Here is a 13,151-nt window from a genome sequence, read left to right as displayed (position 1 = left end):
CTTACATGACATGTGTACCCATCTCCTGGTGTCTCCCCAAGCTCCAGTCACACTGGAAAACCTGTCATCCTTACCCATGGCAACCGCTTGCCCTCACATAGCCTCTGTCTGCGAGACCCTTCGCCTGCTGCCTGGAAAATTCTAAGTCATCATCGAAAATATCTGAGGCACCCCCTTTCCTGGGGAGCCTCCTGATGTCTGTCTCAGGCAGCATGGGTGTCCCCTTCATTATGCTTCCTCAGCACTCTCTACATATCCCCATTTTAAGCCATAAACATTTCTAGTCTAATTCTCTCGTTCTGCGCCCCCGCTGAGCCAGCTGCTGTGTCTTACAGGATCCCCAGGACTGCCCGCTGACTTGGGATGTGACAGGCACCCAGTGACACGCTTGTCTGAATGAAGGAATGAATGGACCCACAGCTTCCCAACCCTTCCTGCTGGAGTAAGCTGCTATCCCAGAAACTGCTATTTCAAATACCATTTTTATTCTTGGAGAGGTGGACACGACTCCCTTTTGCCATAGGGAAGGCTCGCTCTGAGTCGGAATGTGAGGTCTGGGCTTCTTTCCTTCGTTCCACCTCTTCAGAATATTGTTCGGTAAAAACACAGGAGACGCATGAAGACGGGACATTACATACGTTAAATGCAACAAGATTGTTCAAGGGTGTCTGTGACCATAACGCTACAATGGGGTTTCCAAGAGGGGAGGATGTGGCCCAGCAGAAGAGAGCTTAGGGACCAGGGAGATCACGTGGCCCACAGGCCCTCAGATGTGTGGACTTTGGGGTGGGGGGTCAGCCCCTGAAACTGCACATAAAATGTTTGGTGTAGGTACTGAGGTGTGTCTTGCCCTGGGTATGGATGGGCCCAGAGCTTTCATTCAAGTCTGAAAACCATCTGAGACCATGAAAGGGCAAGATGTAGCCGGGTGGCACCCCCTCCCCCTCTCGGTTCATGAAGGAAACAGGCCTGAGCCGCCTGAGCCGTGGGGTGGCTTCCCCAAGGCCAGCGCCTGGGGGCGTAGCTGCGTCCCGCACCCAGCTTGCAGGGGTCTGTCCACTGCTTGGCGGTGCTGCCCTCCCGTCTGAGAAGCCTGCTGCTTCTGGCGGTTCCCTCAGAAAGGTTCTGAAACCCAGGGCAGTGTTCCCTACGTCCTGAATTAAATACATCAGAGATGCCGCTTTGGGACTGGGGCAAGCGACAGGCTCCTGCGTTTGAGCTGTTTGACATCAGGTTATGTAACCGCTAGGGTAAGAGCTATTGGCTGCTTTTCACTTCTTTCTTCACACACTCTTCGGAGACACCTTTCAATTTCGTTTAAATGTGTACTCCAGGTCAGAATGCAAATTTGATCATAAAATGCCTGAGCTGTGCTGGAGCTTTTAAAATTCCAGTTTCGTCGGTCCTTTGTTTCTAAATGACTCTATTTCTACACCAGCCAAGTTACTGAACTCTTTCAAAGGGACCATGGACTCTGTTACTTTGTTTCCTCTGTCGGAAATGACAGTTCCCTGGGAAATTCTTGTTTCTGCTCCATTCCTATGCCTTTCCAAAGAGAGGCATCCGAGCTCTTGGGTTTGAATCGGGAAGAAGAGGTTCTGTTTCTGTTTCTCACAAGCCACATCCTTCCCGTCGCTGCCCCGCTGCGTCGCTGACAGCTGGACAGGACCGGCCTGTCACTGAGCGTCGTGGTCGTGGCTCTTAGGTAATACTGAAGGTAACAGGAGGTTCTTCCCAGGCCGTATCACTGCCTAGGTGATTCCACTTCGAGCTGGAATTACTGCTGGAAAAGTCTCACTCGGAGTGTTCGGTGGGGGTGGGGAAGGGGGGAGAAAAGGCTCCCAAGTGCAGGAGAACTCAATGACATGTATCACTATCAACACGAGACTGCTGGCTTGGGGTCAGGGAGGGGGAGGGAAGGGGGGAGGAGACCTGTCCTGCCTCTCTAAGATTTCCTAAAAAAGACTAGACAGTACAGAGGAAGAGAGGCCAGAAGGAACATGATAGGCACATTATGTAAATTCGGAGAAATAAAGCATTGGCCTTGTGTACATAGGAGGGACATTGTGTACATGGAAAATGCAGAACAGAACTGGAGGAGCAGGAGGGGGCGTGAAGGAGGCATGGAAACCCAGGCCCAGAGCAAAGCAACAGTGGGCAGGAGAGGGGCAGGAGAGGTCAGAACAGGAAGGCGGGGAGGAGTGGCCAGCTCCCTGCAGTCTGCCCCCCACTCCCGCCCCCTCCCTGAAGCCTCCACAGCATCTCCCTGCACCTGCAGATACCAGCGGTACCTGCGTGCTGCCGACGGTCTCCAAGCTCCACTTGGAAGCTTATTCCCTCAGCTTCTAATGGTTCATTCATGTGTGTGAGCATTTATTCAGCAAACGTCTTTTGAGGATGACTTCTGGCAAGAGTCATGATTTAATCTATATGGCTTTGGAGCAGGGCTGCCAGGAAATGGCGATGAGGAAGTCAAACCTGGGACAGTTCCAACAGCCTTAATCACCTGCAGTGTGTGGTTGCATTCTAATAGAACTGGGGTCACTGGCCAAATGGTCCCCTTTCCCCAGGTTCCTTCACATGGTTGTCAAGTCTCTATTTCATCTGAACTGACTGTATGTGTGAGTGGACAAAAGACAAATGGCTGAGCCACTGGGCAATTTGAGAAATGCCCTGTGATATTGATGAGGAGTCACTTGTTATGTTATTACATTATACTTGACCTGTTCTCTACTATTCTTCCGCAGTCTCCAAGCCAGCCATGTGCACTACCATGCTAACGTTGGCCCTCAAACCCCAACCTTGAAGGGCTTCGCTGAGAACATAGGCAGAACATTGGGTGGTAATCCTGGATTCCTATGTAAATAATATGATTCTCGCAGTGCTCTCTGGTCTAGCTTTCATCTTGTACGTATCTCACATGGCCCTTTTTGTTTGTTTGTTTTTTGTTAATCCTCATTTAAGGATATTGTTCCATTGATTTTTTTAGATAGAGTGGAAGGGAGGAAGGGAGAGAGAGAAAGAGAGAGAGGAACATCGATGTGAGAGAGATACACCATTGGTTGCCTCCTGCACAACCCCAACCCAGGCCGGGGATCGAACCTGCAACCCAGGTACATGCCCTTGACCAGGAATGGAACCTGAGACATCTTGGTCTGTGGGCTGACACTCTAACTGCTGAGCCAAACTGGCCAGGGCAGCCCTTTGTTTTTAAGATTTTTGTTTGCAAGTACAATTGTTTAAATTACTTATGAAGATAACATGTACATAATTAATACAGCTGTAAACAACAAGCTTCAACTTCTGTTTTTTGATTTATCAATTTTAGACCTCTTTTGTTGACTCCCTGCTGTGATGGAGGGTTGGGCTAATTTATATGGCTCCCACATACCCTGCCCGCCTCTGCCCAGTGATTCTTGTTTCCGTCAGTTTGCCCTAAACTTCTCCCAATCTTGTAACCTGAACTTCTATTTGTCTAATGTCAAAGTTGATGGCATTTACCCTGTACTCCTCAGAGTCACGTCTCCTGTCATTGGCCCACAGGTTGATTTTATTTTTTATTTGATCTGATTTGATTTTGTATTAATTTATTTTTGTTACAGATGTTTCTCCTTTTTTCCCCATTGACACCCTTCTCCCCATCTCCCCTACCCTGTCCCCAGCTTTGTTGTCCATGTCCATCGGTTATGCGTACATGCATATAAGTTCTGTGGTTTATCTCTACCCCCGCTCTTCTGCGGGTTGTCAGTCTGTACCCTACTTTCACATCTCTGGGTCTACCTTGTTCCTCAGACTGTTTTGTTCATTATATTCCATATAAGTGAGATCATGTGATATTTGTCTTTCTCTGCTTGGCTTGTTTCGCGTAGGATGATACTATCCAGGTATCTCCATGTTGTCTCAAAGTATAAGAGCTATTTCTTTCTTACAGCTGCATAGTACTCCATTGTGTATATGTACCACTGCTTTTTTATCCATTCATCTACTGATGGACACTTGGGATGTTTCCAGATCTTAGCTATTGTAAATAGTGCTGCTATGAACATGGGGGTACATATATTCTTTCTGATTGGTGTTTCCGGCTTCTTAGGATATATTTCTAGAAGTGGGATAACTGGGTCAAATGGAAATACAATTTTTAATTTTTTGAGGTAACACCATATTGTTTTTCATAGTGGCTGCCCCAGTCTGCATTCCCACCAGCAGTGTACCAGAGTCCCCTTTTCTCCACACCCTCGCCAACACTTGTTGTTTGATGATTTGTTGATGGCGGCCATTCTGACAGGTGTAAGGTGATACCTCATTGTTGTTTAAATTTGCATCTCTCTGATGATTAGTGACATTGAGCATTTCTTCATATGTCTCTTGGCCATTTGTATGTCCTGTTTGGAGAGGTGTCTATTCAGCTCCTCTGCCCATTTTTTAATTGGGTTCTTTGTCTTCCTTTTGTTGAGTTGTATGAGTACTCTATATATTTTGGAAATTAACCCCTTATCTGATGTATCATTGGCAATGATGTTCTCCCATACAGTGGGCTCCCTTTCCATTTTGATGGTTGTTTCTTTTGCTGTGCAGAAGCTTTTTAGTTTGATGTAGTCCCATGTGTTCATTTTTTCCTTTGTTTCTGTTGCCTTAGGTGATGTGTCAGTGAAAATTCTGCTGTGTATGATGTCCGAAATTTTGTTGCCTACATTTTCTCATAGTATTTATATGGATTCGCGAGTCACTTTTAAGTCTTTTATCCATTTTGAGTTTATTCTTGTGTATGGTGTAAGTTGATGGTCTAGTTTCATTTTTTTTTTGCATGTTGCTGTCCAATTTTCCCAACACCATTTATTAAAGAGGCTGTCTTGACTCCATTGTATACTCTTGCCACCTTTGTCAAATATTAATTGAGCATAATGTCTTGGGTCAATTTCTGGGTTCTCTGTTCTGTTCCACTGATCTATATGCCTGTTCTTGTGCCAGTACCAGGCTGTTTTGATTATAGTAGCTTTGTAATATGACCTGATATCCGGTATTGTGATCCCACCTACTTTGTCCTTCTTTTTCAAGATTGCTGTGGCTATTCGGGGTCTTTTTTGGTTCCATATGAACTTTTGAAGTATTTGTTCTAGTTCTGTGAAATATGTCATTGGTATTTTGATGGGGATTGCATTGAATCTATAGATTACTTTGGGTAATATGGACATTTTAATGATGTTAATTCTTCCAATCTATGAACAAGGTATGCGCTTCCACTTTTTTATATCTTCCTCTATTTCTTTTTTCAATGTCCTGCAGTTTTCTGCAAATAGGTCCTTTACTTCTTTGGTTAAATGTATTCTTAGGTATCTTAATTGTTTTTGGCGCGATGGTAAATGGGATTGTCTTTTTAGTTTCTCTTTCTGTGAGTTCATCATTGGTGTATAAAAATGCCATCGATTTCTTGACATTAATTTTGTATCCTGCTACTTTGCCAAAATCATTTAAGTCTAGTAGATTTTTGATGGAGTCTTTAGGGTTTTCTATGTATAATATCATGTCATCTGCAAATAATGACAGTTTCACTTCCTCCTTTCCAATGTGAATCTCTTTTATTTTTTCTTCATGTCTGAGTACTGTGGCTAAGATTTCCAGTACTATGTTAAATAAGAGTGGCAAAAGTGGGTATCCCTGTCTTGTTCCCATTCTTAAGGGAAATGCTTTTAGTTTTTGCCCATTGAGTATGATGTTGGCTGTAGGTCTTTCATATATGCCCTTTATTATGTTGAAATATGATCCCTCTATTCCCACATTGCTGAGCGTTTTTATCAGAAATGGGTGCTGGATTTTGTTGAATGCTTTTATAGCGTCTATTGATATGATCATGTGGTTTTTATCTTTCATTTTGTTTATGTGGTGTATCACATTTATTGACGTATAAATATTGTACCAGCCTTGCATCCCTGGGATGAATCCCACTTCGTCATGGTGAATTATTTTTTCAATGTATTGCTGGATCCGATTTGCTAGTATTTTGTTCAGGATTTTGGCATCTATGTTCATTAGGGATATTGGCCTGTAGTTTTCTTTCTTTGTAGTGTCTTTTTCTGGTTTTGGAATTAGAATTATGCTAGCCTCATAAAACGAGTTTGAAAGTTTTCCTTCTTCTTACGTTTTTTGAAATAGTTTGAGGAGAATGGGTGTTAGTTCTTCTTTGAATATTTGGTAAAACTCCCCCGAGAAGTCGTCCGGGCCTGGGTTTTTGTTTGCTGGGAGAGAATGATTACCTCTTCAATTTCTTTAGTTTTATTGGTCTGTTCAAGTTTTCTATCTCTTCCTGGTCCAGTTTTGGGAGACTATGTGTTTCTAGAAATTTGTCCATTTTGCATAGATTGTCAAATTTGTTGCTATACAATTGTTCATAGTATTTGTTGACGATCCTTTGTATTTCTATGGTGTCAGTTACTTCTCTTTCATTTCTGATTTTGTGTATTTCATTTCTGATTTGTGGGTTCTCTCTCTGTTTCTTGGTGAGTCTAGCTAAGGGTCCATCAATCTTGCTTACCTTTTCAAAAAACCAGCTCTTTGTTTCGTTGATCCTTTGAATTGTTTTTTTTTTTGGTCTCTATGTTATTTATTTTTGCTCTGATCTTTATAATTTTTTTCCTTCTTCTTGCTCTGGGGTTTTTTGTTTGCTTTCTAATTCTTTAAGTTGTGAGGTTATATAGTCTATTAGAATTTTTCCTTGTTTCTTGAGGTAGGCCTGTAGTGCTATGAACTTCCCTCTGAGAACTGCTTTCGCCGCATCCCATAGATGTTGTGTTGTTATGTCTTCATTTTCATTGGTTTCCAAGAAGTTTTTAATCTCTTCCTTGATCTCCTCGGTAACCCATTCATTGTTTAATACCACAGATTGATTTTAAATATTCCAAGTCAATATACACAATTTACATGATCATAAATATGAAAATAGTATCCATGGAGAACCAACTGGTGAGCTCGGGTCACCCATTCTCCTCTGTGGTTCCACTATCACAACTGTGCCCCTCAGTGGAAGATGATTCTAGAGTCAAGTTCAAATGGATTCTCCTATTGTGTGTTCTACCATGCAATCAAAATAACATTTAATTTTTAGTTTGCTTTTTATTTGGACCATAACTTCCTAATAATGAAATTTTGTTGTTGTTGTTGTTGTTGTTTGGTTTTTTATTCTTGTAGTTTCTGATTCCTTTTCTTTTGCCTACATGTAACAAGTTTTTTTGATGTATCATCCTGCTAGGCTAGAGTCCTGTTCCTAAACTCTAATCTAGGTGTTGCTGTAAAGGGATTTTGATTTTTTTTTTTAACTTATCTTTATTGTTGAATGTATTACATACATTCCTCATTTTCCCCCTATTGACCCCCTCCTCCCCACTCCCTCCCTCCTCCTGCCTTTCCCCACACTGTTATCTGTGTCCATTGGTTATGCATATATGCATATCATTTCTTTGTTTTATTTCTTCTCACCCCCCACTCCCCCTTCCCTTTGAAGTTTGTCAGTCTAACAACCACTTGTACTTTTTAATCCCTTCACCTTTTTCACCCATTCCCCCAACCCCACTCCCATCTGGCAACCAACAAAATTTCTCTGTTATCTATGAGAATGTTTCTGTTCTGCTTGTTCATTTTGTTTGTAGAATCAATTGTCGATAGATATGTATTCATTGCTATTTTGTTTGTTCATACTTTTTTATCTTTTTCTTGAAGAAGACCCTTCAACATTTCATATAATAACAGTTTGGTGGTGATGAACTCCTTTAGCTTTTCCCAGTCTGGGAAACTATATGGCCATCGATTCTAAATGACATCTTTGCAGGATAGAGTAATCTTGGTTGTAGGATCTTGGTTTTCATCACTCTGAATATTTCTTGCCACTTCTTTCTGGCCTGCAAAGTTTCTTTTGAGAAATCAGCTGACAGCCTTATGGGAACTCCCTTGTATGTAACTAACTGCTTCTCTCTTGCTACTTTTAAGATTCTCTCTTTGTCTTGAACCTTTTGCATTTTGATGATGATGTGTCTTGGTGTGGGCCTCTTGGGGTTCATCTTGTTTGGGAGTCTCTGTGCTTCCTGGACTTGCATGTCTGTTTCCTTCACCAGGTTAGAACAGTTTCTGCCATTATTGTTTAAAATAGGTTTCCAATTTCTTGTTCTCTCTCTTCTCCTTCTGGCACCCCCAAGATGTGAATGTTGGCATGCTTGAAGTTGTCTCAGAGGCTCCTTACACTATCATAATTATTTTGGATTCTTTTTTCTTTTTGCTGTTCTGACTGGGTGTTTTTTGCTTCCTTATATTCCAAATTGATGGTTTGCTTCTTGGCTTTACCTACTCTACTATTGAATCTGTATAAATTATTCTTTATTTTAGTTAGTGCCTCCTTCATTTTTGACTGGTCCTTTTTTATGCTCTTGAGTCCCTCACTAAGTTCACTGAGGTTCTCACTAAGTTCATTGAGCATCCTTATAAGCAGTGTTTTGAACTCTGCATCTGTTAGGTTGCTTATGTCCATTTTGCTTAGTTCTTTTCCTAGAGTTTTGTTCTGTTCTTTCATTTGGGACCTGTTTCTTTGTCACCTCATTTTGGCTGCCTCCTTGTTTGTTTCTGTGTATTACCTAATGAGAAGTATGGGGCTAGCTGAGACCCGATGCTGCTTGTTTGAAAAAATTTAGGAAAACCTGAAGCAGGAACAAGACAGGCCAATCCTATGGTAAAGCAACTGGCAACAGCTTGGGTGGACTTGAAAGTTGGGTGGGGCAGGGCCTCAGAGAATCACCAGGGCAGGGCTACCAGTGTGAGCCAAGTTGCTGGAGTCCCAGATATGGCCGCTGTCTGCTGCCCCAGGGAAGGGCTCGCCAAAGGGACAAATGCCTCTGACAGCACGTCTGTCCAGGAGAAAGCTGCCTTTCCAGCCATCGCTCTAATGCAAAACAACTTAGTTCTTCTCCGTATGTCTCTGGTGCCTTTCAAGCTGCCTCCCCCACGCTGGAGTCTGGTGGGTGCGAGTCCGATAAGTCCGTGCGCGGGCCCTTTAAGAGGAGCTGCATGGGGCTCCAGCTGCCTCAGCCTCCCTGAGCCTCAGTTCCCGCTGGTTTTCCAGCCAGAAGTGATGGGGATTCTCTTCCTGGCACTGGAACCCTGAGCGGGGCACCTGGTGTGGGACGGGGACCCCTCAGTCCTCAGGGAGGACCTGCCCAGCCGAGGTATCCTCCTGATTTTTATCCCCACACGTGGGTGTGGGCCTAGCCCGTCCCCTCCGCCCTCCTACCAGTCTCGGTGTGGCTGCTGCTTTAATTCCGTAGTTGTAGGACTTCATTCAGCTTGATTTCAGGCGGTTCTGAATGATGGTTGTTCTGTAGTTTAGTTGTAACTTTGATGTGGTTGTGGGAGGACGCGATACCGCGTTTACCTCCCCGCCATCTTGACCGGAAGTCCGGATTTTGAAGATTTGATTAAAGCCCCTAATCAGCTGATTCTAAAGAAGGCAGATTAAAGTGGGTGAGCTGAAGTTTCCCTAAAGGAAAAGAAGAAATTCCACCTGCAGGTTACAGCTTCAGCCTGTGCCTATGGGTTCAAGCCTGCCATGATCTTCCCTTTCTGATAACCTCGCCTATGGATTTCGGCCTTGCAGAGTCAGCCCCCATAATCATGTGAGCCGATTCCTTGTAACAAGGTAGTCATTCTGTCTGTCATTCTGTCTGTCTGTCTGTCTACCTACCTACCTACCTACCTATTTCTATCATCTCTAACTGGTTCTGATTTTCTCCTTCAACCCTTCTGTTCCTTTATCATAGCTTCAACTTTTACCAATGTTTTCTTCATACTATTTAGTCTATCAAATCCCCCTTTTTTCCTGGAGCCCTCCCTCATGGGCTGTTCCCCTCCCCCTCCAATCTACAGAAGTCACTCTCTAGGCCTGAACACACTCCCAGGACTTTACCTTCACTGCTCTTGTAGGTTGAACTCATGTTTCCTGGGTTCCATATCATCCTCTTTGTTGAGTTAGGTCCTCATTTTTCTGAAGTGCAACTACAAGTTACCTCCTTTTTAAAAAATGAAGGTTATACTTACCTGGCAGGGGAGATACCATGATCACGAAGGTGGTTTTCCCAGGGTGAGGCTTATTCATTTTATTCATTGTACTCCAGTAATTTCCTGTAATTTCCCCAATTTGTGGTAGTGGGGGACTGCATTTGCACTCTCCCCTGCAAAAAAAATTTTAAATAAAGTTTAACGTTGAGAAAATGTTTTACATTTTGCTGTCCTCCTTGATGGACAGTTTGGGGACAGAATCCCAGGTTGAGTATAGTTTGCCCCAAGAACTTTGAAGGCACCGACTGAGTTTCTTTGCCAACTAGGATAGCTGGGGAGAAACTGATGCCAGTCTGATGACCAGTCTTTTAAAAATGACCTGCTGTTTTCTTCCACCGAAAGCTGTTGGGATCTCTTCTTTGTCAGGAAGACTCATTTTGCACTTCTGACCTCCAGAACTGTCGGATGATGAATTTGTGTTGTTTCAAGCCACTACATTTGTGGTAACTTGTTACAGAAGCAATAGGAAACCGGTACAGATTTTTCCGTGAGCTTTATTCATCTGTATCACCCACCCCTTCGGTTGAAGGCTTCATTTCAGATATGTTTCCATTGCCAAGAACTATTTTTTCCTGGTTGTTTTTTTCTTATCAGATTTAACTCTTATTTTATGGATATACTATCTTCTTTCAGATACTCTATCTCAGAGTGTCCAGTTTATTTGTTGTTAACAAAGGCCCTCTCTGGGAAAAACACATGATGCGTTCTCTAAGTGATTTGACAAATTGAAAGGGGAAACATACATGTGATCCCTAAGCCAACACAGATGTTAGAATTTTGCTAGCTCTGTTTCTCAAAGTGTGTCATCTCGAATCCTTTGTTTTCCAGTTGGTGCTTATTCTCGTCCTCGCTTAGAAATGCTTGTGGTTTCGAAATAGTGAGATCTCTAAGTGACTCAGTAGCCTATGTATTTCAAAATTAAAATTTACACTTAATCTTTAATTTCATAGTATCCTTGATGCTATTCATAACTTTAATTCCTACTTTGAAATAAACACTCTCGCCTTCAGGACCTTTGAGTCGGTGACCCACTTGGTCCTCAACTTAAGGGAGTTGATTTTCCCGGAGGAGCCGAGTGGGGACTCATGAGTAGTTTAGCTAAACTGGCAGGAATGTTGCTCTACTTTGGGTGACTCTGAGGGGTGGGGGGAGCCTCACTGGGGTCACTGAGAAAGGCTGGAGGAGAAACGTCTCCCTTTCACCAACACATTCTTTCCTCCCCGAGAAACAGTGGTTCTGCCAGCAGCCCTCAACTCCTTTTGATCTCCGAGGGCCTTTGATATAGGAACCTAATTACAAATAGGGTTTGGGGAGGCACATGGAAATACTTAGATAGCATCATCTGTGGAAAAGAGTGGTGTTCTCTACAGATTTCAATTAAAAGCCAAAGTCATTTCTTGGAAGAAGGTCTGTGCTTTCTGCGTTGTCTGTGTTACACTTTGCGTTTCAGTTGGTCACCACCACCTATAGTCCAGGGTGCACAAGGAGACGACAATCGATGTATAAATAAACACACCTGAGCGGCTAACAGGTGTCTCATTGTTCAGGATTCGTCTAGGCACTCTATGTATTACAGGCAAGTGTGTTAGTGACACACAGCCTTGATGAGCTGCGGCTGCATCGAGTGTCCAAATGCAGCTGTGGAGGGACCAGGACGGGCTGGCCAAATCCTTTTTTTAAAAAAATGCTTTGAAGAGCAACACAGAAGAGACAAAATGTGTGAAAGCATCGGTGTATTTCCTGAACCTGCAAAGTCTATGCCAATAGTTCAGGACTGCATTTTAATATTATACATGCATGTTTACAAACTTGGAATTTATAGCCACTAAAAGTTACATTGTGGATGAATATTTATTGGCATGGGGAAAAGTTTGTGGTAGACAACTTAAAAATAGATTTTAAAAAATATGTACTGAGTGGTCTCTTTGTAGTAAATAAATGTGCATATATTTATAATAAGAAGAGAGCTGACTTGATATCTAGAAGTTGTTAGCAGTGATTGCTCTTAGACAGGGGGATCACGGGTTCTTTAGTTCACTCTTTTGTCTGATCTGTACTTTCCAATTTTTCTTCAATAAGATTGCATTTCTTTTCTAGGAAGAAAAACCAGTAAGTGTTACTTTAAGCAGACTATATAACAAAAAGTCTTAAGATCGTTTGGCAGTAACTGAGGCACTGAAAACCTGCAGTGATCACATAAAATGTGTGTGAGAAGCAAAAATTAATAATATAAGGGTTCCTTTAATTCTGATACCCTTTCCAATGTGTGCGGCTTTCCCCACCACCGAGCAATCCTCAGACACCAGCTGGGTGTCCTGTACCCTAACTGCATGCTGACACTACCTGGAGAGGGCATCCGATCCCACAGGTTAAGGGCTCAGTCCCGCAAGACTGTCCCCCACCATCAGCTCCCTGGTAAATGCTATCTCACTTTCTGTCTCTATGAAGATGATCATTCTAGGTAATTCATATAAATGGACTCATACAATATTTGTTCTTTTGTACCAGGCTTATTTCACTTGGCATAATGTTTTCCAGGTTCATCTAAAACAAAGCAGTTTTCAGTTAATAATAATTATTAATACTCCCTATCAGTGAAAGGGATGATCCTGTTTGTAATCTTTCACCAAAGTTTCTGTAACCCTCTAAGAGACAGACAGCTTGAGACGCAGGTCAAAGCCCACAGCTGGTCAGTTTTTTTCCTTACTTGATTTCTGCTGAAGCAGAAAGTCCTAATCATGATTGTGGGTCGTCAGGATTGGCAGAGTTGTTCAGGACTCTGTCTGATGATTCTAAATATATGGCTAAAATATGTACCCAGTTCTGTCTCAGCACTAAGTCAGGCACTAGGATTATACATGTATCTCACAGTATGTGGAATGTTCTGTTTCAACTTCAGAGATGATGGTAAATAGGGTCCTACTCCACTTGGCTCTGGAAAGTGTTACTTCAGTTTTGGGGGCAGCGTTTAGATTTATTTCTTCTATTGTATTTATTTTTTTTGGAACATGACATATAAGTACATTTCATAATGTCTGGGATATCTCCAATGAATGAAA

General features: G+C 42.7%; 1 pseudogene; it reads left to right on the top strand.

Annotated features, from left to right (window-relative positions):
- Positions 1 to 10,063: 10,063 nt before the first annotated feature.
- Positions 10,064 to 10,206, top strand: LOC118616726 (annotated as a pseudogene).
- Positions 10,207 to 13,151: the final 2,945 nt, after the last annotated feature.

The sequence above is a fragment of the Molossus molossus genome, unplaced genomic scaffold (assembly GCF_014108415.1).
Source record: "Molossus molossus isolate mMolMol1 unplaced genomic scaffold, mMolMol1.p scaffold_m16_p_4, whole genome shotgun sequence".
NCBI lineage: Eukaryota > Metazoa > Chordata > Mammalia > Chiroptera > Molossidae > Molossus > Molossus molossus.
The sequence above is the reverse complement of the archived record's forward strand: the minus strand, read 5'-3'. Positions and strand labels throughout refer to the sequence as shown.